The sequence below is a fragment of the Hibiscus syriacus genome, unplaced genomic scaffold, assembly GCF_006381635.1.
Source record: "Hibiscus syriacus cultivar Baekdansim isolate YM2019G1 unplaced genomic scaffold, ASM638163v2 tig00117007_pilon, whole genome shotgun sequence".
In the NCBI taxonomy this organism is placed as follows: Eukaryota; Viridiplantae; Streptophyta; class Magnoliopsida; order Malvales; family Malvaceae; genus Hibiscus; species Hibiscus syriacus.
Window position 1 is genome coordinate 158,142 of NW_024063520.1, and position 26,109 is coordinate 184,250.

General features: G+C 35.5%; 2 pseudogenes; one reads left to right on the top strand and one right to left on the bottom strand.

Annotated features, from left to right (window-relative positions):
* Window positions 1-9,699: 9,699 nt before the first annotated feature.
* Window positions 9,700-16,857, bottom strand: LOC120195157 (annotated as a pseudogene).
* Window positions 16,858-17,521: 664 nt separating this feature from the next.
* LOC120195158 lies at window positions 17,522-25,706 on the top strand (annotated as a pseudogene).
* Window positions 25,707-26,109: the final 403 nt, after the last annotated feature.

Genomic DNA, 26,109 nt, shown 5'->3' on the forward strand with positions numbered 1-26,109 from the left:
GGTGTTGAAGGTGAATCAGTTATTTGCAAAATTGTCCAAGTGTTTCTTTGGACAGAATCAAATGGAGTATCTTGGCCATATTATTTCTGCTGCAGGGGTATCTACTGACCCTAGCAAGGTAGAGGCTATGCAGAATTGGCCTAAGCCTAAAACTCTTAAATCTTTAAGAGGATTTCTAGGCCTAACTGGATATTACAGGAGATTTATCAGAAATTATGGCATTATTAGTAGGCCTTTGACACAGTTGTTGAAAAAGGATGGATTTCAATGGACTGATGCTTCTTATAAAGCTTTTGAGGATCTTAAATTAGCCATGTGTTCTGCTCCAGTTTTGGCCTTACCAGATTTTTCTAAACATTTTATTTAGATACAGATGCTAGTTCTGGAGTATAGGGGTTGTTCTGTCACAAGAAGGAATACCTATTTCTTATTTGAGTCAAGCTCTAAGTCCAAAAAATTCATCATTATCTATATATGAAAGAGAATACCTTACTATTCTCTTGGCTGTTTCAAAATGGAGACATTATTTAGAGAGTAAACCTTTTATTATTAAGACTGATCATGAGCCTCTAAAGTTTTTTTTAGAACAGAAACTAACTACCACTATTCAAAAGAGAGGGCTGACAAAGCTCCTGGGGTTGGACTATACTATACAGTATAGAAAAGGGAAGTTGAATGTGGTTGCTGATGCCTTATCTAGAAGATGGAGGATCAGGCTCACTACTTTGCTTTGGGAGCTACTGTTTTGATACCTGCTTGGGTTCAAGAGGTGGAAGAAAGTTATCAAGAGGATACTTTAGCTCAATACTAGATTTCAGCTCTTACTATTAATCCTATAGTTGACAGTAAGTGGAAATATTCTAAAGTTATCCTTAGATACAGTGGTAGAGTTTATATTGGGGATCATGGCAGTCTTAGATTGAAGATTATTAAGACCTTACATGACTCTCCTCAAGGAGGACATTCAGGAGCTCAAGCTACATACTATAGGATTAGGTCACATTTTTATTGGCCAAATCTTAAAGCTATGGTTGTTACTTATGTGAGAAGTTGTGAAATTTGCCAACAGATTAAGGTTGAACATGTAGCAAAGCCTGGTTTGCTACAGCCCCTTCCTGTTCCTAATCAGGCTTAGGAGATAATCACTATGGATTTCATTGAAGGTCTACCTACTTTATTTAAGAAAAATTGTATTTTGGTGATTGTGGATAAGTTTACAAAGTACATCCATTTTTTGTCTTTAGCTCACTCTTATTCTGCAACAGAGGTGGCTAAGATATACCTAGACAATGTGTATAAGCTACATGGCCAGCCTAATATGGCCATTTCTGACAGAGATAAGACATTCACAAGTGTGTTTTGGAGGGAGTTAATGAAACAGTTGGGAACAAATACATTTTTAGTACTGCTTACCATCCAGAAACAGATGGACAAACAAAGAGAGTCAATCAATGCTTAGAACAGTATTTGAGGGGCCTTTGCTTTTATCAACCTAAGCAATGGGCTAAGTGGTTACCACATGCAGAGTGGTGGTACAACACCACTTATCATACTACTCTAAAGATAACACCTTTTCAGGCATTATATGGGTATAAACCACCTATTATGGTTTGGCCTATTGAGTCTACAGTACATACTATATCAGAAATGATGAGTAGTAGAGAGACTACCAGGCAGTTACTAAAGAATCAGTTGCAGATAGCAAGCAATAGAATGAAGCAGCAAGAAGATAAGAATAGAAATGAAAGAACCTTTGAGATTGGGATTTAATTTACCTGAAATTGCAGCCCTACAACAGACATTGATTGCCCTGCGAAAAAATATAAAGTTAGCAGCAAACTTTTTTTGGTCTCTATCGTATTTTGAAAAGAATAGGAGCAGTCACATATCGCTTGGACTTACCCGATTTCTCTCGATTGCATCCGGTTTTCCATGTCAGTTTATTGAAGAAGTTCATAGGTGATTTCTCTATTGTTGCTACTGATCCTCCTGCAGTAGATGAAGAAGGAGAAATACATATTAAAGCATTGAAAATTATGGTCAGAAGAATTATAAACAGGAATAGTAAACCTGTTACTCAACTTCTGGTTCGCTGGGAGAATCTCGTTGCAGAAAACGATACTTGGGAGGATTACTCGACTCTGAAAGGGAAGTTTTCGGCGTTCGATCCTTAGGGACAAGGCTAGTCTCGAGGGGAGGGTATTGTCAGGATTGGAGAAGAAGAAGAGGAACACGAGAAAATATCGAAGAACAATTGGGAAATGAAGATCGAGGGTTAGGTATTGAAGAAAGAAATTGGGAATTCAATCTTGTGAGAGGCACGAGGTTACTTACAGAGCAGGCTGAGCAAGAGGAAAGACTGAAGGAGAAGCCCAAGACAGAAGGCCCAGTACCTGTGAAAGAAAAGAAAGAGAATAATCAAGTAATTACATAGTTGGGACAGCTGGCAATTACTGAATGGCATTTGTAACTAAATAATTAACTTACTCTGGTGTAAAAAAATGCTTATGCAATGAATGATGAATTTTCTTCTCTATCATCTCTCTCTCTCGTCTAAATTCTTCTCCTAAATCCTTTCTTTTCTCTCAAACCATAACAGTATCCTAAGTATTGATGATCTATATTTATGATCATCCTCTTTGCTTATACCTCCATTGAGTGTTTATATTTATGAATTGCATGAAATATAATGGAGTAGTAGTAGTGTAGACGTGTGCTACTAAACTTGTAAAGTTAAATGTTCGAATGTTTCCACTCGTAGAGTAGAAGATTGCATTTGTTTCAAGAGAGTGTCATCATCGAAGTATTTCTAGTATCTTTTTTTTAGGGCGCGTTAGTTCACGGAATATAAGATTACCAGTGGGAATGTAAGAATTCCAAGGAAAATGATTATTGTGAATGCTGTATTTTGTGTTTGGTTGGCTTAGCAGGAATGTAAGATTACCGTGTTTGGTTAAAAGAATAAAAACTTATTGAAATGTATATTTGACCAAATTGTCTTTATTATATTATTTTTTTAACAAGTTGAAAAATATTTATATATTTTCTTTAAAAAAATTAAATTCATAAAATTTATATAATTTTTTTTACAAAATTGAAAATATAAAAATGTTTAATGAAAGGGTAAAATTTTAGTTTAACCCCTGAACTTCATATAAAATTTTAATTATAGATTTTTTTGTAAATCTAAAATAGTTTAAAGATAAATTTATAATTTAACATTCGTAGAATTTTTATTATTCAATGACAGAAAAAGGATATTTAAAAAAATTAAGGGCATTGTAGTCCAAAACGCCGGGAATCCAACAATACCTAAGGAAAGGGAGGTAATACATTCCTGGTAATATACCCCAAAAAATCCACTATTGATAATATTACATTACCGGGAATGAGATTCCCGGGCTAACTAAACGGGGAATGTGGATTTTATTCCCATGAGAATCCTATATTCCCCCATCCAAACACCCCCTTAGAGTACATCTTTCGATCTACAGTATTGAGCATCTGTATTTATAGGACTTTACTAGTATTTCAGTCTGTAAACTTGACTACTATTATTTAGTTTTGATTTTGATTTATATTGTTTTATACTCAAAACTCTGATTCTTTATAAACCCTTTTAACCATTATATTTTAATACTAATCAATGCGGATGTTTTAAAACTTATTAGACTAAAATTTTAAAAGTTTTCATTTTGGCGATCACCTCGATGATCAATATAGCATCTTAAACCTTCAGAATTTGTGGGTCAGGTTTAGGGTGTTTACAAGCACTGTATAGAAAGCATCATTATAAGCCAAAAAATCTTTCTTAGACTCTGGTTGAATTAACATTAGGGCTTCCATCAAAATTGTCTTAAGTTTACCAAAATAGCTGTCTCATAAGAGACCACTAAAACACCACTTCTTTCTAGTGTCATGCAAGTATTCATTGGTTTTCCACTTTGCTTGTTACCTTTCTTGACAGGAGTGCTTGTTGAATCCTAAAGGGTATGTCTCTCACAAAATATTCTTAAAGACAATGTATTATGCATGCCTCAAGCAAGTCTCATTTCTAACCCTTGTCTCGATTCAACCCCCTACTTTGTACAACAATCATAAGGATATTTTACCCAACGTCTCTAGAAGCCAAAAAATGTTATACGACCTCATACCAACAATTACCTCTTGTTATATTACTGTCTGTCATGGTGTTGTTTGTATCCCAACATTACAGCTGTATGCATCTTTGACATTGAATGCTGCTAAAATAAATATTTACTAAACTATGAACTTTTAAGAATTTGTAGATACTTCTTTAATATTTTTTTCTAGGACTATAAAAATAGTTGAATATCATTCTTCTAGGATTTACAGTAAAAATAAAAGATGTATTACCTTTAAAGGTTGAGAGCACTTAGATTAATGAAATATGTTCTTGATCGTTTCTATGTTGATATAAGAAATTCAAATCCAAAGCATATCAAAACATTTCCTGATTTAAGTACCGATGTATTACCTTTAAAGAATACTCCAAACACACTAAAAAGATTTTCTTTAGAAAGATAAAATTACACATAATTGTTATCAGTACTGGGTGTCTGCTCTTTCTAACTTAAGGGTAAGGTTTCTGAGCTTTCAAATAAACAAAAGGCTTCGAAGATAATATTCTCTCGAGGCAGTACCTGTTGGAAAATAAACCGAGTACAAGTAATTTTCCTATAACCAGATTAGTGAGAATGCAAATAAAAGCGGAAAAATAATAACCGAAATTGATAACGGAGTTAAGCCAATTTGCTTACGTCTCCGGACTGCTGCAGATCTTTTACTAAGAGAGAAAATTATAGGTGTTTACAAAACACTCACTACTCACAAGAAAGCTCTCTAGTATTGGGAGAAATAAATGATTTTTGGGATGGTTTTGAAGCTAAATGAGCTAGGGTATTTATAGTTGAAACTTAAGGACTTAATCTTGTAAATACCCTAAAGCCTAGGGATTAATTGTGATTATCCCATTATCATTTTTCAACAAACATCTACCAAACTTTGAAAAACTTTTTTTCAAAGAAACATTTACCAAACTTTGAAAACCATTTTCAAAGAAACATTTACCAAACTTTAAAAACCATTTTTTTAAAGTTGGTTACCAAACTTGAAAACCATTTTAATACTTTCAACAATCTCCCACTTGAAGACTGATTTTAATATGTCTTCACACCTCGATCAATGCAACAACTTTTCTAGTCTTGTTACTCTAGCATGCCAACTGAAGTTGAACACAACTTCAGTTTGTATGTAGTCACCGTCTTTGTCAACATGTCTGTCGGATTTTGAGCTCCATTGATCTTTTCAAGTTTCAAAATCCCATCTTCCAGAAGAGACCGATAAAATGATATCGCAATTGTATGTGCTTTGTCCTGGAATGAAAAGACGGATTCTTTGCTAGATGTATAACACTTTGACTGTCGTAATACAAGACGTTGTTTTCTTGTTTCTTGCCTAACTCTTCCAAGAAACTTTGGAGCCAAACCATCTCCTTGCTGGCTTCCGTAACAGCGACATATTCTGCTTCAGTTGTGGAGAGAGCAACTATCTTCTTTAGTTGAGAAACCCATCACTGCGGTTCCTCCTAGAGTATAGACATACCCTATAGTGCTCCTTCTGATGTCAACATTTCCGGCTAAGTTAGCATCTACATAGCCTGTCAGTATCGTATCTCCACCTTTGAAACAAAGTGCTTTGTTTGTGGTACCCCGCAGATATTTGAGGATCCAATTGACTGTTTTCCAGTGTACCTTGCCCGGATTATTCATGTACCTGCTAACAGCTCCCACTGCTTGAGCAATATCTGGTTTGGTACAAACCATGGCATACATCAACTTCCAATTGCTGAGGCATACGGCACCTTCACCATGTGTGAACGTTCTTCCTCCGTCTTTGGTGACTGTTCTTTGGAGAGCCTGAAATGAACACCTAAAGGTGTACTTACTGGTTTAACATCTTGCATGTTGAACCTAGAGAGTACTTTGTTGACGTACTCAGCCTGTGATAATAACAAAGTCCCCGACTTTGTGTCTCTCTTGATCCTCATCCCAAGAATCTGCTTTGCAGCGCCCAGATCCTTCGTAGCAAATTGCTTCAACAATTTTTGCTTCAAGTTTATAATCTCTTGCATGTATGAGCCTGCAACGAGCATGTCATCAACGTACAACAATAAAATAATGAAGCTATTGTCGAACCTCTTGATGTAGCAACAATGATCTGCTTGGCATCTGGTAAAACCATTGCTACCTATGAAGCTATCGAACTTCTTGTACCACTGTCTAGGAGCTTGTTTTAAACCATACAAGCTCTTCTTCAACCTGCATACCAGGTTTTTCTTGTCTGCCTCTATGAAGCCTTCTGGTTGCCTCATATAGATTTCTTCCTCCAAATCACCATGAAGGAAAGTTGTCTTCACATCTAACTGCTCAAGATGTAAATTCTCTGCAACTTCTTTTGCTAAAAGGCTTTGACAACCAATCTTGCTTTGTAGGTTTTCTCCCATCATGCTCTTCTTTGATCCTGTAAATCCACTTGTTATGGAGTGTTTTCTTTCCTGGTGGTAATTCAGCTAATTCTCACGTCTGATTTGACATAAGCGAGTCCATCTCATCTTTCATTTAAGAATCCCACTTGACTGAATCCTCCACTTGCATTGCTTCATCATAGCACTCTGGTTCACCATTGTCAGTCAGCAACAAGTAGTGCAAAGAAGGAGAATATCGTTGGGTTGGTTTAGGAATTCTGGAGGAGCGTCTTAGTTCCTGTGTGCCTGATTCTTCTTGAACTGCTTCAGGACTGATCTGAACATCATTTCCAGAAATCTCCTCGAACTCAGCAAATTCCTTTGTTTCAGCTTCGATGTTTGAGCTACTTGATTCTATGGTTGATCTGTCTTTGTACATCACATTCTCATTGAAAATGACATCTCTGCTTCTGATGATCTTCCGATTTTCGTAATCCCAAAACCGGTAACCGAACTCATCACCACCATAACCAACAAAGACACATTTGTTGGACTTGGCATCAAGTTTACTTCTTTCAGCAGAGTTTATGTGTACATAAGAAATACAACCAAACACTCTTAAGTGTGAAAGGTTTATTTCTTTCTTACTCCAAACTTCCTCTGGTATTCTGTCATCCAAAGGAACCAAGGGCCCACGGTTGATCAAGTAAGCTGCAGTGTTGATAGCTTCAGCCCATAGAAATTTGGGCAATCCGGCATGTATCCTCATGCTTCTGGCACGTTCATTCAGAGTTCTGTTCATGCACTCTGCTACGTCATTCTGCTACGGTGTCATGGGAACTGTTGTCTCCATCTTGATCCCATTGTTTGCACAGAAATCTCTGAATCTACGATTTATTTACTCTCCTCCATTGTCAGACCTCAACCGCTTGACTTTCAGACCAGTCTCATTTTCCACCATGGCCTTCCATTTTCTGAAGGTATCAAAGACTTCTGATTTCTTCTTCAGAAAATAAACCCACACCTTCCTTGTAGAATCATCGATGAATGTGACATAATATAATGAGCCTGCAAGAGATGGAACTGGAGATGGTCCCCATACATCAGTATGAACCAACTCTAACTTTTCAGCCTTGGGTGTCTTACCAATCTTTGCAAAGCTGACTTTCTTTTGTTTGCCAAAGATGCAATCCTCGCATAGTCTGACATCTACATTCTTTAGATCCGGTAGCTTCCCCTTTGACAAAAGTGTCTTCATCCCTTTCTCGCTCATATGGCCAAGCCTTTGGTGCCATATGTTTGATTTTCCATCAGTATCTGTTACTGCAATGATATTCTCTAAATTTGAGGTTATATAGAGAGTACTAGTTTTCTTACCACGAGCAATGACTAGTGCTCCTTTGGTAATCTTCCATTCACAGCCTGAAAAGGTTGTGTTAAATCCTTCACCATCAAGCTGTCCTACAGAAATCAAATTTCTTTTGAGGCCATGAATATGTCTCACTCCTTTCAACGTCCAGGTGGTCTGGTTTAGCAACTTTAGTCGAATGTCTCCTTTTCCGACGATCTTCAAGGTTTCATCATCAGCTAGATGAATCTTCCCAAAATCACCATTGACATAATTTTCCATGATTTCTCGGCATGGGGTAGAGTGGAAAGATGCCCCTGAATCCAAGATCCATGATTCAATCAGACTGTTGACGCTTAGAATCATGGCATCACCTGTCTCATCTGTCACGTTGGCAGATTCCTGTGCACCGGTATTTTTCTTCAATGCTCGGCAATCTCTTTTAAAGTGACCCTTATTGCCACAATTATAACAGGTAAAATCTTTCTTTCCCATTCTGGATTTTTCCCGTCTGGATTTCGATATGCCATGATTTGAATTTCTTTCTGAAGTTCTCCCTCTGGACTCTGTGTGCAAGGCTGAGGAGGTTGATGCTTCACCCGATTCTCTCCGTTGAATTTCTTCGCTCAGTACTAGATCCCGAACATCGTCGAATTTCAATTTACTATTTCCCGACGAGCTGCTAACTGCTGTAACAGTAGCATTCCAACTGTCTGGTAGAGATGATAAGAAAATTAAAGCTCGAACTTCATCATCGAATTCAATTTCCACTGAACTCAACTGGGTTGGGATTGTGTTGAGTTCATTTAGGTGTTGTGCCATCGATGCCCCTTCTGTCATCTGCAAATTGAATAATCGCCTCATCAAGTGCACTTTGTTTGAGGCTGATGACTTCTCATACATACTGGAGAGAGCCGCCATAAGACCTACCGTGGTCTTTTCCTTTGCTATGTTGAAAGCAACATTGCGGGATAACGTCAGTCGGATAACTCCGAGGGATTGTCTGTCGAGAGCAGCCCAGTCTTCATTCTTCATGCCCTCTGGTTGTTTTCCTGAGAGAGGTTGATATAAATTTTTCTGGTACAGAAAATCTTCAATCTGCATCTTCCAAAAGCCAAAGTCCGCACCATCGAACTTTTCAATTTTCACCTTCCCTTCGTCTGCAGCCATCGCTCCCACTCGAATCTGGTTTCGTTTGGATCATTTCTGACAATTCTTGCGAACCACTGTGTATTAGAACACCTCCGTCGACAAGCTCGTATCGACGACAAAATTTTTTACTATTAAGGAAATTCACTATTTATGTGAATAGTAATAAATAATAACATCGCAAAAAATTGACAAAATTCACAACCAAAAGCTCTGATACCAGTTGTTGGGAAATAAACCGAGTACAAGTAATTTCCCTATAACCAGATTAGTGAGAATACGAAATAAAAGCGGAAAAATAATACCCGAAATTGATAACGGAGTTCAGCCAATTTACTTACGTCTTCGGACTGCTGCAGATCTTTTACTAAGAGACAAAATTTACAGGTGTTTACAAAACACTCACTACTCACAAGAAAGCTCTCTAGTATTGGGAGAAAGAAATGATTTTTGGGATGGTTTTGAAACTAAATGAGCTAGGGTATTTATAGTTGAAACTTAAGGACTTAATCTTGTAAATACCCTAAAGCCTAAGGATTAATTGTGATTATCCCATTATCATTTTTCAACAAACATCTATCAAACTTTGAAAAACTATTTTTCAAAGAAACGTTTACCAAACTTTGAAAACCATTTTTTCAAAGTTGGTTACCAAACTTGAAAACCATTTTTATACTTTCAATAGTACCGAACTTCCTACAATGCACACACTATTCTTCTTTCTGCTCTTTTTTTAAGTTACAACTACTGTGGCATGTATTATATGACATCCATATGGCCTCAATCTAGTACCTACTTTTTTCTGGTACAACCTCCGGTAAATTTTCGCACCTTCGGATTCCGCATGGATTTCTCTTTCAGTCCTGATACCCATTGGATTGTTCAGTAACCACCCCTCATCGTCGCATAACACGCTTGGATCAACCATGTCAATGTGTTGGATTACATCAGACTCTGCATCCAACTGCTTTCTCATGTCTTCAGCGACTTCAAGCACATCAGATCGTATAAAAACCTGTCCAAATACAAATGATAAATCTTATACTGAAAGATTTTAGAGCCAGAATATACAGCCCTGTTTAGCCAAGGGACTCCAGAGATCAGATTCATAAGATCCAACATGACACGAGAAACTTCGAGAAATAGTTTTAAAATGGTCCATGACAGGTTGTTAGGGTATTCACATGGCAGTACCACCTAATAAGCCGACCATCGCTCTGCGAATGGAGGGACATGCCTTTCCTTCGGGCATCAAACTAGTTAAGATGGAATCTACTAATGGCTTCTGTACAACCCTTCTTTTATGATGCCTTTTCTTGAAATGAGGGTCCGGGCACTGCATACAGCACATAAGTATATTCATTTAACCTATTAAATCGAAAGGAATGATCCGGGGTCACAGGCACACGTACCAATATCGAAACTAGTGTCAAAGGTCCGGGGTAAGCATATACTAACAGTCTGAATGAAACTGCAGCATTTGCAAAAATGAAATGACTGCAATAACAGAGCATATGATCAAATCCCCAATAACACTGTTCTTATAAAGTGTGAGTTTCAAAAGCCTTACATGTTACTAAGAGCCAGCTCCTTTACCGAAAACTCAGCACGTTTAACCAGCTGTCGAACAAGCAAAAATATATTACTACATTAAATTAACCACCAAAATGGCTATACCTTGTTATTTCAAGACCGAAATAAGACCAGGTAAATGTAAATTTACTTAAAAAGTACAACTGTTGAGTAAAATAGTAATAGTCCGAGGAGTCCTATCTCGTACTTTTTCTCGTATTTCCAGTCCCAAATAATTTTGCGAAACAGGGTTTTGTTTCGCAACCCATAAGAGAAACCTGCCACTTCCTGAGGAAATTTTTATCGTTGTTAGATTTATCAGCACTTGTCCTTGCTTTATCTGGAATTCTAAATACTTACCACAAACAGAAAGATACCTGCGACAGCAAGGTTATTAGCTAAGTTGTGAACCAAATCTTGACAGACATGGTGAATGATGTGAACAATGTTTTTAACCATTGATAAACGTTTCAAACATGATTGGATAAAATACATAGAAAATGGAAGTCGACTGTTCAAACTGTCGACTGAGCCATGATAAAGCTAAGAAATGGCAGGTTAGAAAACGATAAATAGCTGAAGAAGCATTGTACCACGACTCTATGGTATGCTGCTCCAACATTAACCTACCTGCTCAATATCATAATGGTATACATTATTGGATAATGTAAACAATTTACAGGTTCAAATTCCTGAAGCTTTTCATTGTTATTAGTCAACATTTGAATCCAAAAATGAGAGGAGAAAAATGAAAAAATGTCCATTTATTATACAAGGATCCCAGTATCCTGGTGATTGGTTCAGATTCTAAAGGAATTGAAACCAGGAGCCAAAAGGGAACAACCGCCTGCTTTCCCGAACTCTACATGGATAAATCTATGTTGCTCCTACTCTTCATTTTCCTTAAAGAACCCTTGAAGGACCCTAAAACATCATCCCGTAGCTAACGTGCATTAATTTGTCTATCACTAATTTGAGAATAAATTGAGCATCTTCTCATGAATGAAAAAGGTAAATTTTCAAACATCATCCGGTAGCTAACATGTATTAATTTGTCTATCAATAGCAACCTCAAAATGGGTTAAAAGAATCACCAAATGGATAGCATAGCAGCAGTTAGTTCATAATTTGAATGGAGAGATTAAAAACCACTTACAACTTCCAATATCCACCATAAGTGGCAATTTAGGATCCTTGAAGACTCCAGTCCAATCAGGTACAGGCGCTGCCACCTACTCGGAGGACAATTAATATAAGACTTCATTTAAGTAAAGCTCTTCATAGCAAGCCAAGAAGCATGAAAACCAGAAGCTAATGAGAGAAAAGACATCACTTCTCTTATTATCTAACACAAGAAAGAACCTGTTCACTATAGCATTGCAAGAGAGAAATAAGAAAAAACCTAACTCACAGAGAAAGATGAACTGAGAGGGTTGACATGTTGCCTGATTCTTACATGACCCAACTCCTGCAACCAAATAAAGAAGAGGAAACATTATCATAAAAATGAAGAAAATTTCGACAAATCAGTGTAAAATTATAATTTAGAGAGGAAAACTTGATGACCCATTACCAGGAAAAGATAAAGCTTGATAATGGAGAGAAATGAAAGGGACCAGAGAAATTTTGTCAGTGAGGTTAAGGCCGGCATACTCGAGAACCACCAGGTCAGTACTCCTAAGCTCCTTTTTATCAGAAATGGAAATTGAATGACGTGCATAATAGTGATTATCCTACTCCAACAGATAATTTCATAAAAAAAAATCTATAGAATTTAATAAAATATTATAAAATCAAACAATATTAAAATCAGTTCACAAGTTAGATTTTTATAGTCAAAAATCATCTTTATTTAAATTTTGTCAAAAATAGTAAAATCTCGAAAATCACTCTAAATTGAAATTCGAAATAAAATAAACAATCTCCAAAAAATCCGACCTAAATCGAATTTAAATTGACTTCCTAATTGACAATCGAAATATTACCATAAATAGTAAAAAAATATCTAAATCTAATGATTCAAAGGAGAAAACGGCAGAATTTGAGATTGAAAAAAATGTCATATGGAGCATAGCTCAATGTGGAGAGCGTGCGCGTCGAAAAGAGTTTTTCGGATTGGGGTCTTATGCGCGATTCTGACACATGTAGCCAAAGTTATGGTCAAAAGACTGAAACATACTCAAAACGACCCCAATGAAGAACATGTCACAATCAATTCTCGCCTTTGCGTTGATCTGTCAATTCATGATATCTCAACGTCATCAAGGTGCAATCTGATAGCTCAGCATCATCTATCTCAGATCCCCTGCATCACTGAAACAGAAGCAGAAGTTCTGGAAATGCGGTACTTATGTGGACGAAAAGAAAAGACTTTGTATAGTTGTATTATGGAAGAAAGAGTTTGTTTTGCAGCCCTTGGGACTGCACAACTGTTAGGGAAAAACCATTTTTCCTCTATAATTTTACACGCTCGCAACTAATCCATGTTATTCCTTCATCTTCCTCTGGCAATCTCTGTTAGTTTGTGTATATCTATCTAGTTTCAAGATAAATCTAAAGGTGTTAAAGGCTCGGGGCCCCTCCCAATGTTCATTTGGATATCGGTTTATGTTTTAAGGCCAACACCAAAATACCAATGCTATTTAAACAGACCTGCAGAAGCCCATAAAAGGAACATTTTTATGTTTCAACAATCTAAAATTCTTGGTGGATATGGTGGTGCCACTGCAAAGTTTCAATTGATACCTCATAATGAACAAGTTCTTAGTACTTCTTACAACAGCCAATGTAAAAAGTAACAAAACATAGAAGACAATCGTTTTTATCTTTGAGACCACTTAATGGATTCTACCTCGTTGTAAATGTCAAAATATTTTATTTTCTCATGGTAATCATATTTTCTTACTCGGACACTTTATTTTTCTTGTCTGACGCATCCGAAAACATGAAAATAACCTTCAAAATCCTTTTGAAGAATGCATGTTAGTCTAAAGATGAAACAGAGGGATAGTTTATAATCAGTTCTCCAAACATATTTTAGGGGCCAACCCACCATTTTTTTTTTCTGCAGAACTTGAAAGAGTGTAAGAACTGTGAAAAAAACACAACAAAACGTTATCATGAATCAAAAGTAAAACTTGAAAGTATGAAATATATGATTTAATAGATTGGTTCCTTCAAATTGATGATTCACATAAAACCATACACATTAAACAGTTACTTAATACACAAACTGTCTTCTCTAAAAAAATAATACGCGAACTTTGGATAAGGTGGGATTAATGAATGCAAAAATTGCAGTCTGGGTTATTATTCCTAATAAACTGAGACATTCATATAACGTAAAACAATAGTTTTTGTTCTTTAATGCATTTTCATATGCAGGTATCTTTGGGGAGCTCGGCCGAAGGCAGTCAGACTAGGGTTGTTTACTATTCGGTTTTAACCGAATTAACCGATTAAATCAAATTAGTTCGATATATTCGGTCAGGGAACAATTAATGTTTTTTTTCAATATTCGATTAATGGTTAATTCGGTTCGAAATTAGTTAATTAACCGAAATTATTAAATATTATATATATTATAAACCTATTTAAAGCTCGAACCCATTAAAAATTAATACCCGATTATTTTTTTAATCATACTAGATTCATTAAATTGTCGATACCTAATTAATTTATAACTCAAATAAAAAATATATATATATTATATTTAAATTAATCAAATTATAAAAAAATCGGTTGGTTTAGTTAACCGACAGAAATAACCAAACTTTGTTTGGTTCGATTAATATTTTTAAAGAAAAATTCGGTTTGATTAACTGTTAAAGAAAAAAATTAAATTAATTCGGTTGATGGTAATTTGGTTCGGTCGGCGACCGAATTAACCGTTTTAACACCTCTAAATCAGACAACAACCGATGCCGCTTGCCATAAACAAGGCCGATCACTGAAATTCAATATCAACAATGTCTTCCTCAAGATAGATTGATTAAACCAGTAAATGTTCAACGATCCAAATACCATAAACAGTACAGTTAAAATCAGGAAACCAAATTAAAATGTCTACTTTTCCACTCCCTGGTCCTACTGAATTTTTACAGAAGTCCAGCTTGGACCTTTTTCTTAGTTGCAAGGTTATTATCATAATTGTTTAATTTAGTTAATATTTTACTTTTAAATTATTTCTTAATTATTGGTTTTTGTGACTTAATTGTTCGTTTTGATTCATTTTCTGTGCAGGACGTCTGATTCTGAAAATTACACAAAAATGACAGAATTCTACAGATTTTTTATCTTCGAAATTAAAGCTGGCTGGAATTCGGATTTGAATTAAACTCAAGTTTAGGATAATATTTTAAACATTATATTTTATCTTTGTATTTTAGTTTAAATAGGTTTTAGTATTTTAATTAAGTTTTAGGATATTATTTTTATATTTTATATTTGTTTTAGGTATTTTATTTTAAATAGGTTTTAGTATTTTAATTAAGATTTAGAATATTATTTTAAATATTATTTTTAGGTATTTTAGTTTAAATAGTTTTAAGTGTTTTAATTAGGATTTATGATGTTTTAGATTGTTTTTAGGAATTTGAATGCTATAAATATCCTCTTAGGGTAAGCCTAGAAACATATCTCTCTCATCTGAAAATAAATCTGAAAATAAAATCTTCTTTTTCTCTCTAGTTTTTTCTCTATTTTTCGCATACTTTTCAATTATGCTAAGTATGACTTTGGTCATGCTTAACTAATTTTCTTTCAAGACGAAGACTAAAGCGAATGCTCAATTCCAAACGTGAGAATTATAAGGTACTTAAATCGCTTCGGATTTTTCTCTTTATTTTCTGAGCTTACTTTTCAAATCAAAACGATTTCGACATTGGTCATAATATTGTTATGGTTAACGTTTGAAGAAGGATTTCCTTATTGAAGCATATTCGACTTCCCGAGAACACACATAGTAAAATTGTTTGCTAAGAGGAAACTGATATCGGAATCAGTTATTGTTGAAACGACATAATCCGAGTTGACAGCAAAGAATTGTCCTTGTAAGCAAAGAATTATCCTTGTAAGCCGACGTGAATCTTGAAGTAAAAAATATCTTTCGATGATCCGAGGAATTTGAGGCGAAGCTGAAGTCTGAGGCTACTTTCACCATAAGTTTTCTTTATCTCAATTTATTTATTTTATTTATTTGTTTATTTAATTTTTTATCTCATTATAGTTCTTTAAATAATTTAAAACCCCCTTTTATATTTATTACTATTTTTAAAATCATTATTTATTATTTTATTATTTTCCCTTTTTTAATTTATTTTATTTTATCTTTTCAATTTTATCTGGAATTCTATCTTATTCTAAAATTAAGAAAGAGTTTTACTAAATCAGAAACACCACAGCCCTTGTGGATCGACTATGCTTCTCTATATTACTTTCCCTTTCTATTTAATAAAGAAACCGAAATTATTTTGATAGCAAAACGACGGTTATCAAATTGGCACCGTTATCGGGGACTAACGACAAGTACTGATTTATTTTTCTAGTTTTTTATTTATGACCAGAAGAAACCCAAGTGAATTAGTAGATCTAGATCCGGAGATCAAAGCACGAAGAATCCATGCACAAACGCTTCGAGAAAAGAGAAAAAGACAAGACAAACAAGAGTAGAGTTTAGAAGGAGAATCAATTCTGGAGACAGACTCTGAAACAGACACATACAACATCCCGATGACAGAAGAAGAAAAACTATCTGAGAGCTAGCCACAGCTCATGTCACTCAGACGCCATTATGCATTAATTTTCCTAGTGGCAGGACTCTGTTTCAATTAAAGGCGGAACTCATTCATCTTCTTATCACTTTTCACGGCTTTCCCACTGAAAATCCGTACAAACACTTGCTGGAATTTCAAATGGTTTGCACTAGCATGAAACCAGAGGGAGTTACTGAAGATCAAATTAAATTGAGAGCTTTCCCTTTCTCTTTAGTCGACTTGGCTAAAGATTGGTTATTTTATTTACCTCCCAATTCATTTAATTCATGGGCTGACATGAATCGAATTTTTCTTGGCAGGTTCTTTCTAACGGCTAAAGCAAGCGAGTTACGAAGGAGCATTCTTTCCATTCAACAAAAGAGCGAAGAAAGTCTTTATGACTATTGGGAGCGATTTAAAAAGCTTTGCGCACGTTGTTCACAACACCGATTAAGTGAGCAAACATTACTTTAATACTTTTATAAAGACCTTTTACCAATGAAGATGAAAATGATGGATACCTCCAGTGGAGGAGCATTAGTCAACATGACCCCAATAACAGCAAGGGAATTGATTTCAACCATGGCAACTAACTCTTAACAGTTTTCAAGTAAACCTAGCCGACGGGTTCACAAGATAAGTACTTCCCTTGAGAATAAGTTAGAAAAATTAATTGAAGTAGTTAATTCACTTGTTGCATGAAAATCTAGAGCAATAAGAGCATGCGGGACATGCACAAAGCTAGACCATCCGACGGATTGCTGCCCGTTGATACAAGAAGGAGGCAATGTAGAAATCAATACAGTATGGGAACTTTCCAGGTCCTCCACAAAGACAATACAACCCATACAGTAATACTTAAAATCCAGGATGGCGAGACCACCCAAACTTCAACTATGCGGCAAATCAAAGACCAACTTATCAACCAAGGTCTCCTCCTCAACAGCAAACGCAAAACTCATCATTGGAGGAACTCATAGGAAAGTTATTGATTTCACAAGAAAAGCTGGATGAATCCCAAGAAAAGTTCCAAAGTCGAACCGAGACATATCTTCAAGGGTTGGATAACCAAGTGAGCCGACTAGTTCAAACAATGGGGAAATTAGAATCACAAGGAAGACTACGTTCTTAAACCGAGGTAAATCCAAGGGACAATGTCAGAGCCATCACTATTCGAAGTGGTAAAATAGTGGTGCCACTTGTTCCAAAAAGATGAAGCAATCCAAAAAAGGGAAGAATATTGTAGATTCAGGATCCCAGAAGAAGAGTGACGAAGTACAAATAGATCCAACACCATCTCCCTATGACATGCCACCACATTTTCCATCGAGGTTAGTAAAAAGGGATAAACAAACTGAGGAAAAGGAAATACTAGACGTATTTCGAAAGGTGGAAATCAATATACCTCTCCTTGAGGTTATTCGAAAGGTTCCAATATATGCCCGATTTTTTAAGGACCTTTGTACAACAAAGACGAAGCTTACCGGGAATGAAAAGGTAAATCTAGGAGAACATGTCTCAACTGTATTCCAACAAAAATTACCACTGAAACTGAATGACCAAGGTATGTTCGCAATACCCTATAAAATTGGTAAAGTTGGGATAAAACAAGCCATGTGTGATCTCAGTGCCTCTATTAATGTAATACATCTCTCTATTTACAATATGATTACTAATGAGCCCTTGAAGGATACAAAAATATCAATTCAGCTTGCCGACAGATCTGTCATTTACCCGGAATGACTCTTGGAAAATATGCTGGTGGAGGTAAACAATTTAATATTTCCCACTGATTTTTATGTAATTGACATGGAGAATGATCGCACCAACACTTCTTCCGATATTCTATTGGGGTGTCCTTTTCTAAGTAATGCGCACACAAAGATTGATATAAGAAGCGGAACTTTAACCATGGAGTTTGATGGTGAGATCGTTAAATTTGATGTGTGTAAGAAAATGAAACACCCAAACAAAGTGGCGAGCATAAATTATTATGGTATTATTGATCCTTTGGAAAATGAGTTTGTAGAAACTAATTTTTCTTTTAATATATGTAGGGAGTTAGAAGATCATGATGAGGAAATCAGGAAGTTGAAAAAAATATTTTCAGATTGTGTCGATCTAAAATTGATTTCTGCTAAGTCTAATGTTCTCCCTTCTATTTTGCAGGCACCTGAGATAGAACTGAAACAAATGTTGAAAAACTTAAAGAGTGCATTTTTAGGAGAAAATGCTACTTCACCGGTTATTTCGGATAAGCTGTCAAGCTAAAAAATATACGAAGAATAACCTATGAGAATGTCAAATTCTATAGAGAGAAAATAAAAAAATTATACAATCGTAGAATTTCTCATAAGGAAATTCTTAGTTGGAAAAGTGTATGAAGTGGAAGAAGTATTTCTCTTAGAATCTATAGTCTGAATCAAGTCGTCGAGCTAACGACGTTAAACAAAAGAGCTTGATGGGAGGCAACCCATTTTGTTTTGTTTTCATTTTGCTTTATTTTTAGCCAAATTTATTTCATTCCATTTATTTTTTTTATTTTATCGGATGCTTTATTTTATTTTATTTTTCTCTGAACAAATTCGAATTCTGATAGAATATTTCTTACCTTAACCCGGGATCGTCTCGTCATGAACGTGGTCGTGGCCGCCACTAGATTGGGGAGTATTCCTTTTCCCTCTCTTTGTTTTTAAATTCGACATGCGTTTTGGGACAAAACTGATTAAGTGACGGGGGAAGGATAAACATGTGTCAAATTTTTCCTTGACTTGTTTAATTGTTTGAAATTGAGTTATTCTGATGTTGATATGTTGGGATCGTTGGTTGCTACTCTTAAATTTTGCTTTATACTCTTGCTTCCTTTTGGATTATGACCATGTTTTTTATCGAATTTAATTTGCATGATTGGTGATTGGTATATATGGTGAATTTTTTTGTTGAGTATTGATATTTCACGCTTTTGTCGATAGAAATGAACTTTACTCAATGCACATAAACTTTTCTTGTGAGATTTGAGCCTAACGAGAATACATTTTCTTTCTTGCTCATTGTTTGACTTGTGTGTGCCGAACTAATTAGGATATTCTAGAACTTGTAATGACAATGCATATCAAGACTACATGTTGAACGTAATTTTTTAATGTGATAGGGGCACCTAAGATAAACCAACTTTTCCCAAGAAGTATTTTCTGTATAGGACGTCAAATTCTGGAAATTGCACAAAAAGGATAGAATTTTGTAGTTTTTTTAATTTTCAGAATCAAAGCTGGCTGGAATTCGGATTTGAATTAAACTCAAGTTTAGGATAATATTTAAACAGAATTTTGTATGTCTGTATACGCGATTGCTTGATTGAATTTTTTTTATTTCTTCTTGTGCAAAATTTCCACTTGAGTATCCCCTTGCGAATCAATACTTTTGCATTATGTTATGTTGATGCAATGCAATGCAATGCAAAGAAATAAGAAAAATGATACAATCAAAAGAAATAAGTTAATGTACATAAACAAAAGAAAAGAAATTAGTTACTACATGTAAAATAATTGATACAGATAAAAATGTTATTCAAAGATGAATAAAACACCTACCCGAACATGCTTTAATTAAATAGTAATCCTACCCAAACATACTTTCTACCCAAATGATTAATTTCAAGAAAATAATCATAACCGCATGGTATTTAGTTCGCATGCTTTTATTCGAAAAGAAAAATATATTCTATGAATTTAAAGCAAAAGAAAAGGGTTTAGAAATGCCCATCCTTTGTGTACACCTATTTTGGGTACCTACTGACAAACATAGGTTCGATATAGCTATCTCTAGGGTGACCATTCTACGGTTCACTATATGCATGGTTTCGGCTCTATGAGGAAAAAGATACTCGAATTGTCCTTAATGTTAGTGCCCCTTGGGTTGCCAAACCCTCGATCCTCACCCATTACAGGTTTCGAGCGGAATGAGTTCAATTTGAGATGATACATTCCCTTATGCCTATGCGGAGAATAAATTCCCTCGAAGACATAAGGTATATGAATCCCGAATGTTACTTGCTAGGCCTATACGGAGAATAAATTCCCACGAAGGCGTTGCTTTCACCCCCACTTAGAAAGGGTTCAGAGGTCGGGTATAGAGTTTATGTTATGCAAATGCACTTGATGTGTGTGAGGATGAACATTCAACCCTTTGACTTAAAAGAAAAACGAAACCTCTCAACAAAAACTTAGACAGATCTGAAAGCAAAAATTCAAATGTTAGTATGACAATAAAAATAATGAAGCAATTAAAAACTTCAATAAAAGGATCATAAGTTAACTAAAGACTTGAACTCATAATTTCCACCACAACATCAATGAGTAAGCGACTTACAATCTGACTCTCTAAAAAAAATCCCCAGTGGAGTCGCTAAGCTGTCATAACCGTTTTTTAGGTGGAACAATTGTTTATTGTTTTAAAAACAGTTACGACTTTCAATTTTTAAAAATGAGTGATTTTGAATTAAATTTGATAGAGTCGCCATCAACCTTTTGGTTAGGTAGGTCAAATATCTAAAAACGTCTTTTAAAAAATAATTTTAAGAAAAATCGTTTTTAAGACAAATGTTGGTATGCGTTTACCAAAGATTCGATTAAAACGGGTTCGGGAGTCGGTTACACATGGGAAGGATTAGCACCCCACAGCGCCTAAAATTGATATTATTTCACTTACACGTTGTTGTAATGGTGGAAGTTGTGAATCGAATATAAAATTAGAATATGATCTATTTATTGAGTTTAATTAATTTGCTTTGATCTATTTATTAGGGAAACATTATTTAATTTAAAAAAATCTCAAGATTAGCAACACAAATCAATCTAAGATTTCAATCAATTTATTGAAAAGAAAACTCATGTTTTTCTTCTTAGGCTTATCGTTTCCTTCGGAACCAGTGATGCTTTGTCCACTTTTCAAATCTAAAGTTACTTTAATTTGTAATTTAGTCGACCGAGAGGTAATTCTCCTCACCTTTTTTTTTTTCGAAAGTCAAGAATATTTATAATATATATATATACATAAGTATACACCATAATAGTAAAATATTAATTAAACACATATCAATGGTAATAAATTATAATCTTAACATGAAATGAATATTTAAAATACAAGGCGTTCATAAAATATAAATGGTAAAAAAATACATATAAATATATATATATATATATATATATATATATATATATATAGATTAAAGAAAATGAAACACCTAAACATATCATGTAACAACTTCATGGATTAAAAATAAGAAGAAACAGAACAACGAGGATCTAATGGGCAGTAAAACCCAAACACTAAAATAATAAAGATGGTGACTAAAATAAATATGGAGCTAAACATAATATTCAAAACATAAATTGCACAAAGTTATATTTCAGTAATCATGAGGGACCAAAATAAGAATATTCAAAATTAGCAGCAAAAAACTTAACATGAAAACAAAAATAGCAAATACTAGAGGACTAAAATAAAACACAAAAAGAATAAAGAGCTTAAAATGGAATGTTGAACTTTCATTATATACCTGATTGCAGTGATTACAAAACTTAAGGGACCAAAATGCTATTTTCCCATGGGCCTCACGCATGGAACCACTCCTTTTTTTTGTCGTTTTTCCCAGCTAACTCCCAATTCCCCGTAACATGTATTTATAGGGGTTGTCTTGATTTATTATTTTTTTGTTTTTTTTAGTGGTGAATTAGGTTAGATTTTAGTGGGTTTTAATTTATTATTTAATAGATGAGTGGATTTATGGGTGGATTTTGATGGGATTAGTGATGGATTTTTTTATATTTAGTGGTTTAAGTGGATTAGTTTAGGTAATAATAATAATAATATTTAATAATATTTTTTCCACCCGGATAAAATCGGGTGTATACAACTTGCAGAAGAAAGACCCTTTAATTGCTGTTGTGGCCACACTATTTGGAGACAAGGAAGATGTAGAATGGCTGGAGGAGAATGGTTTGGTCGACTGGAATCAAGTGGAGTTGGATGGATTGTTACAGCATGGAACATTTGACGATTTCCAGCGATGGTTTCATGTAATGTTTGCTCACTTAAGCGGCCTGTGATGGTTGTTCAAGGACCTCCAGGCACTGGAAAGACAGGCTTGCTTAAGGAAATTATAGCACTTGCCGCACAGCAAGGTGAAAGGGTACTAGTAACAGCGCCTACTAATGCAGCTGTTGACAACATGGTGGAGAAACTTTCCGGTACAGGATTGAACATAGTGCGTGTTGGGAACCCAGCACGTATTTCTTCAGATGTAGCATCCAAGTCGTTGGTTGAGATTGTCAATTCTAAGCTTGCAGATTACCGAGCAGAGTTTGAAAGGAAGAAGTCAGATCTAAGAAAAGGTCTTCAACTTTGTTTAAAGGGTGATTCTTTAGCCGCTGGAATACGCCAGCTTTTAAAGCAGCTTGGTAAGGCACTAAAAAAGAAGGAGAAGGAAACAGTGAAGGAAGTATTATCTAGTGCTCAGGTGGTGCTTTCCACCAACACTGGAGCAGGTGATCCACTTATTCGAAAATTGGATACTTTTGACCTGGTTGTTATAGATGAAGCTGGGCAGGCAATTGAACCCTCTTGTTGGATCCCGATATTGCAGGGAAAACGTTGTATAATTGCTGGTGATCAATGCCAGCTTGCTCCGGTAATTTTGTCATGAAAAGCTTTAGAAGGTGGCCTTGGAATATCCTTGCTAGAGAGAGCTGCGACTTTGCATGGAGGAGTTCTTGCTACCATGTTAACAACTCAGTACCGAATGAATGATGCAATATGCAGTTGGGCTTCAAAGGAGATGTATGATGGAGAACTGAAATCCTCTCCTTCTGTTGCATCTCTTCTTCTTGTTGATTCTCTATTTGTCAACCTATGAGATCCGTTCTTGTTTATTCATTCTATAAAACGGAGCATAGATCTTTATTAGTAATGGCTACTAGAAATGCTAAGTGAAAAAAAAAAACTTCAATTTAGTTTATGGGCACAATCTTTGTTCAAATTCATGCATGTATGGGTACTTTTTTTAGCTTTCCATAGGCATGCTTGCTATTTATTAGGTTTAAGATTCAACATTATGGAACTTCTTGCAATTATTTATTTCACATGAGGCTAGCGTGGACTGAGAAAGGAAAAGAAGGAAAAGAAGGAAAAAAAGGTTCAAGTTTCGATGCTTCTTTGCCTTTTTTCAGCCCACCTGGATAATACAATGCCCATTGTTGGTACTCGACACAAGGATGCCATATGGAAGTTTGTCAGTTGGCTGTGAAGAGCATCTAGACCTTGCAGGCACAGGGTCTTTTTTCAATGAAGGGGAAGCCGATATCGTTGTCCAACATGTCTTTTATCTGATCTATGAGGTAATTGAGCTTATATTTGGTCTACTCTACCTTTTTAATGTTGGTTCCTATATTGATTTCGGTATATGACAAACTAGTTGAATTTTGTATACTGTTGCATTCTTCATTCGAGTTTTAATAGTCCTTGGTGATAAAAAAAATTGTTAAACTATACTGGACTTGAGAATGTTACATGTATGAGCATGATCATGCTTTCATTGTCTGCATGGATATTTTTTCCTTACTTTGGTTGCCCTTTTATAACTGTAGAAATTCCATTTAGAAATTCTAAGGAGGTAAAACTCCTTATCGGGACAGATTTGCTTAGCTCGGCAGCTGTCTTCACACCCCCTCAAACTGGCTTGTATATGCTGTACAAACCTAGCTTGGACTTTAATATATCTAAGCTTGTCCTTGGAAGGGCTTCGGTAATAATATCGGCAATTTTCCGTTGAGTAGTAATATAGTTTAGTTTTGCAATCCCATTGTTGATTTTTTTGGAAATGAACTGTGAGTTTTTCAGAAATAAAGTGTGTCAATCTCCACATGCTTTAATTTCAAGTCAGTAGCAAGCAAATCTTTTAGCTTGATTGTCACTTTGTATCTTGAAGTGATCCTCTGAGTCAACTTTTAACTCTTTTAACAGTCCTTCAATCGAAATCCCTTCACAAATTCCTGACACAAATGCTCGAAATTCAACATCTGCACTACTTCCTGAGACCACATACAATATCTTGCTTCTCCCTGTAACTAGATTGCTCCAAACAATAAAGCAATAGCCACTCGTAGACCTTTCAGTTAATTCTCTAGCCCAACTCGCATCAGTGTATACCTCTACCTAATGGTTTAACTTTTTTTTAAAGAGTAATCCGTGTCCTGGAGTGTTCGTTCCCTGACTTTTCCTTTGTATGAGTTTTAAAGCGATGTCTGTCCTTAGCTTCTGCATAATTCTTATCAGCTGGTAGACCAACACCCACGCTCAAATCGGTGGCCTCCCGACCCTAGTTATTTTGGTGCTTGCTTTGCGGTGATTAATAGGCCTTGATTTTTACCATCTTTCCTCACTTAACCAAGTTGAGAACTATGTTTGATTGTATTCTCTTATGCAGGTGTTAGCCCAACAGCTATTGCTGTCCAATCACCTTATGTTGCTCAGGTACAGCTCTTACGAAACAGGCTCAATGAGTTCCCAGAGGCTGCTGGTGTCGAGGTTGCGACAATCGATAGCTTCCAGCGTCGAGAGGCTGATGCAGTAATCATGTCAATGGTATTATCTATATTTTTTTGTATGAATTACCATGTCTTTCTTTTGAAATACCTGATAAAAGTCCTTGCCTTCCCTGCTATAATTTCTATGCTTTGAGTCTTAGTTTTACATATTTTGAACTGATTTCCTTCGATTTTGCTGGCAAAATGTGTCATTTTTCTTTAGGTTCCGGACAGATTTATGACACCAATGTATTTGAGGATCTATGTTGCATGCAATGTTACTCGGACTTTACATTTTCTTACGATACGTGTGTGTGACACTTGTGTCCGAATCGTATTTAGACATAAGTACGAAGGTACGATTCTCCGAATATATGAAGCAAAAAAGTTCGAAAACGTGAGCATTCCTGTGTCACACATTGTAAATCTGGGCAACGTAGGTTGCAGGTGATGCATGTTAGAGAGTGGTTAGGGCCTAATTGCATGAAACCGAAATCTCAAGTATGGCTGATTTACGATGCTCGTTATTGTTTCCAGGTACGATCAAACACTTTAGAAGCTGTCGGGTTCTTGGGGGACAGTAGGCGGATGAACGTCGCCATAACCAGATCACGGAAACATGTTGCGGTCGTGTGTGATAGCTCTACGATTCGCCTCAACACATTCCTGGCTAGGCTTTTACGCCATATCCGGTACGTTGGTAGGGTGAAGCATGCCGAACTCGGTGCTTCTGGAGGATCGGGATTCGGCATGAATCCAATGCTGCCATCCATTGGTTAACATGACATGGAGAAGGCTTTAAATTTGTTTCAGTTGAATGAATGATTGTTTGGAAGTTGAATCTGTAAAATGGATGGTTTGGATTTCGGCATCTGTTTTACCCATTAATTTATGTACAGATGGGTAATTTTTTTGTGATCAAAATTGCTACCTTTTCATTCAGCTGTATATAGAACTACGGCATCTGATGAACCCTGGTTTGTATACATTCCAAAACTGAAGATAATATCAATGAACCCCCAAAAAAAAAACTCACTTTTGTTTGTTGAAATTAAAGGAAAACATTAACATTAAGATTATTTAAAAATAAGAGTTTGAATTATGTTTTCTTAAACGTACCAAAATTTATTATATTTTAAAGTATTTGGTCTGTCATGTTAAAATCCGTTACAGACCAAATGTTAGGATAATAATTTCGATTTAATTAAAAAATTAAGC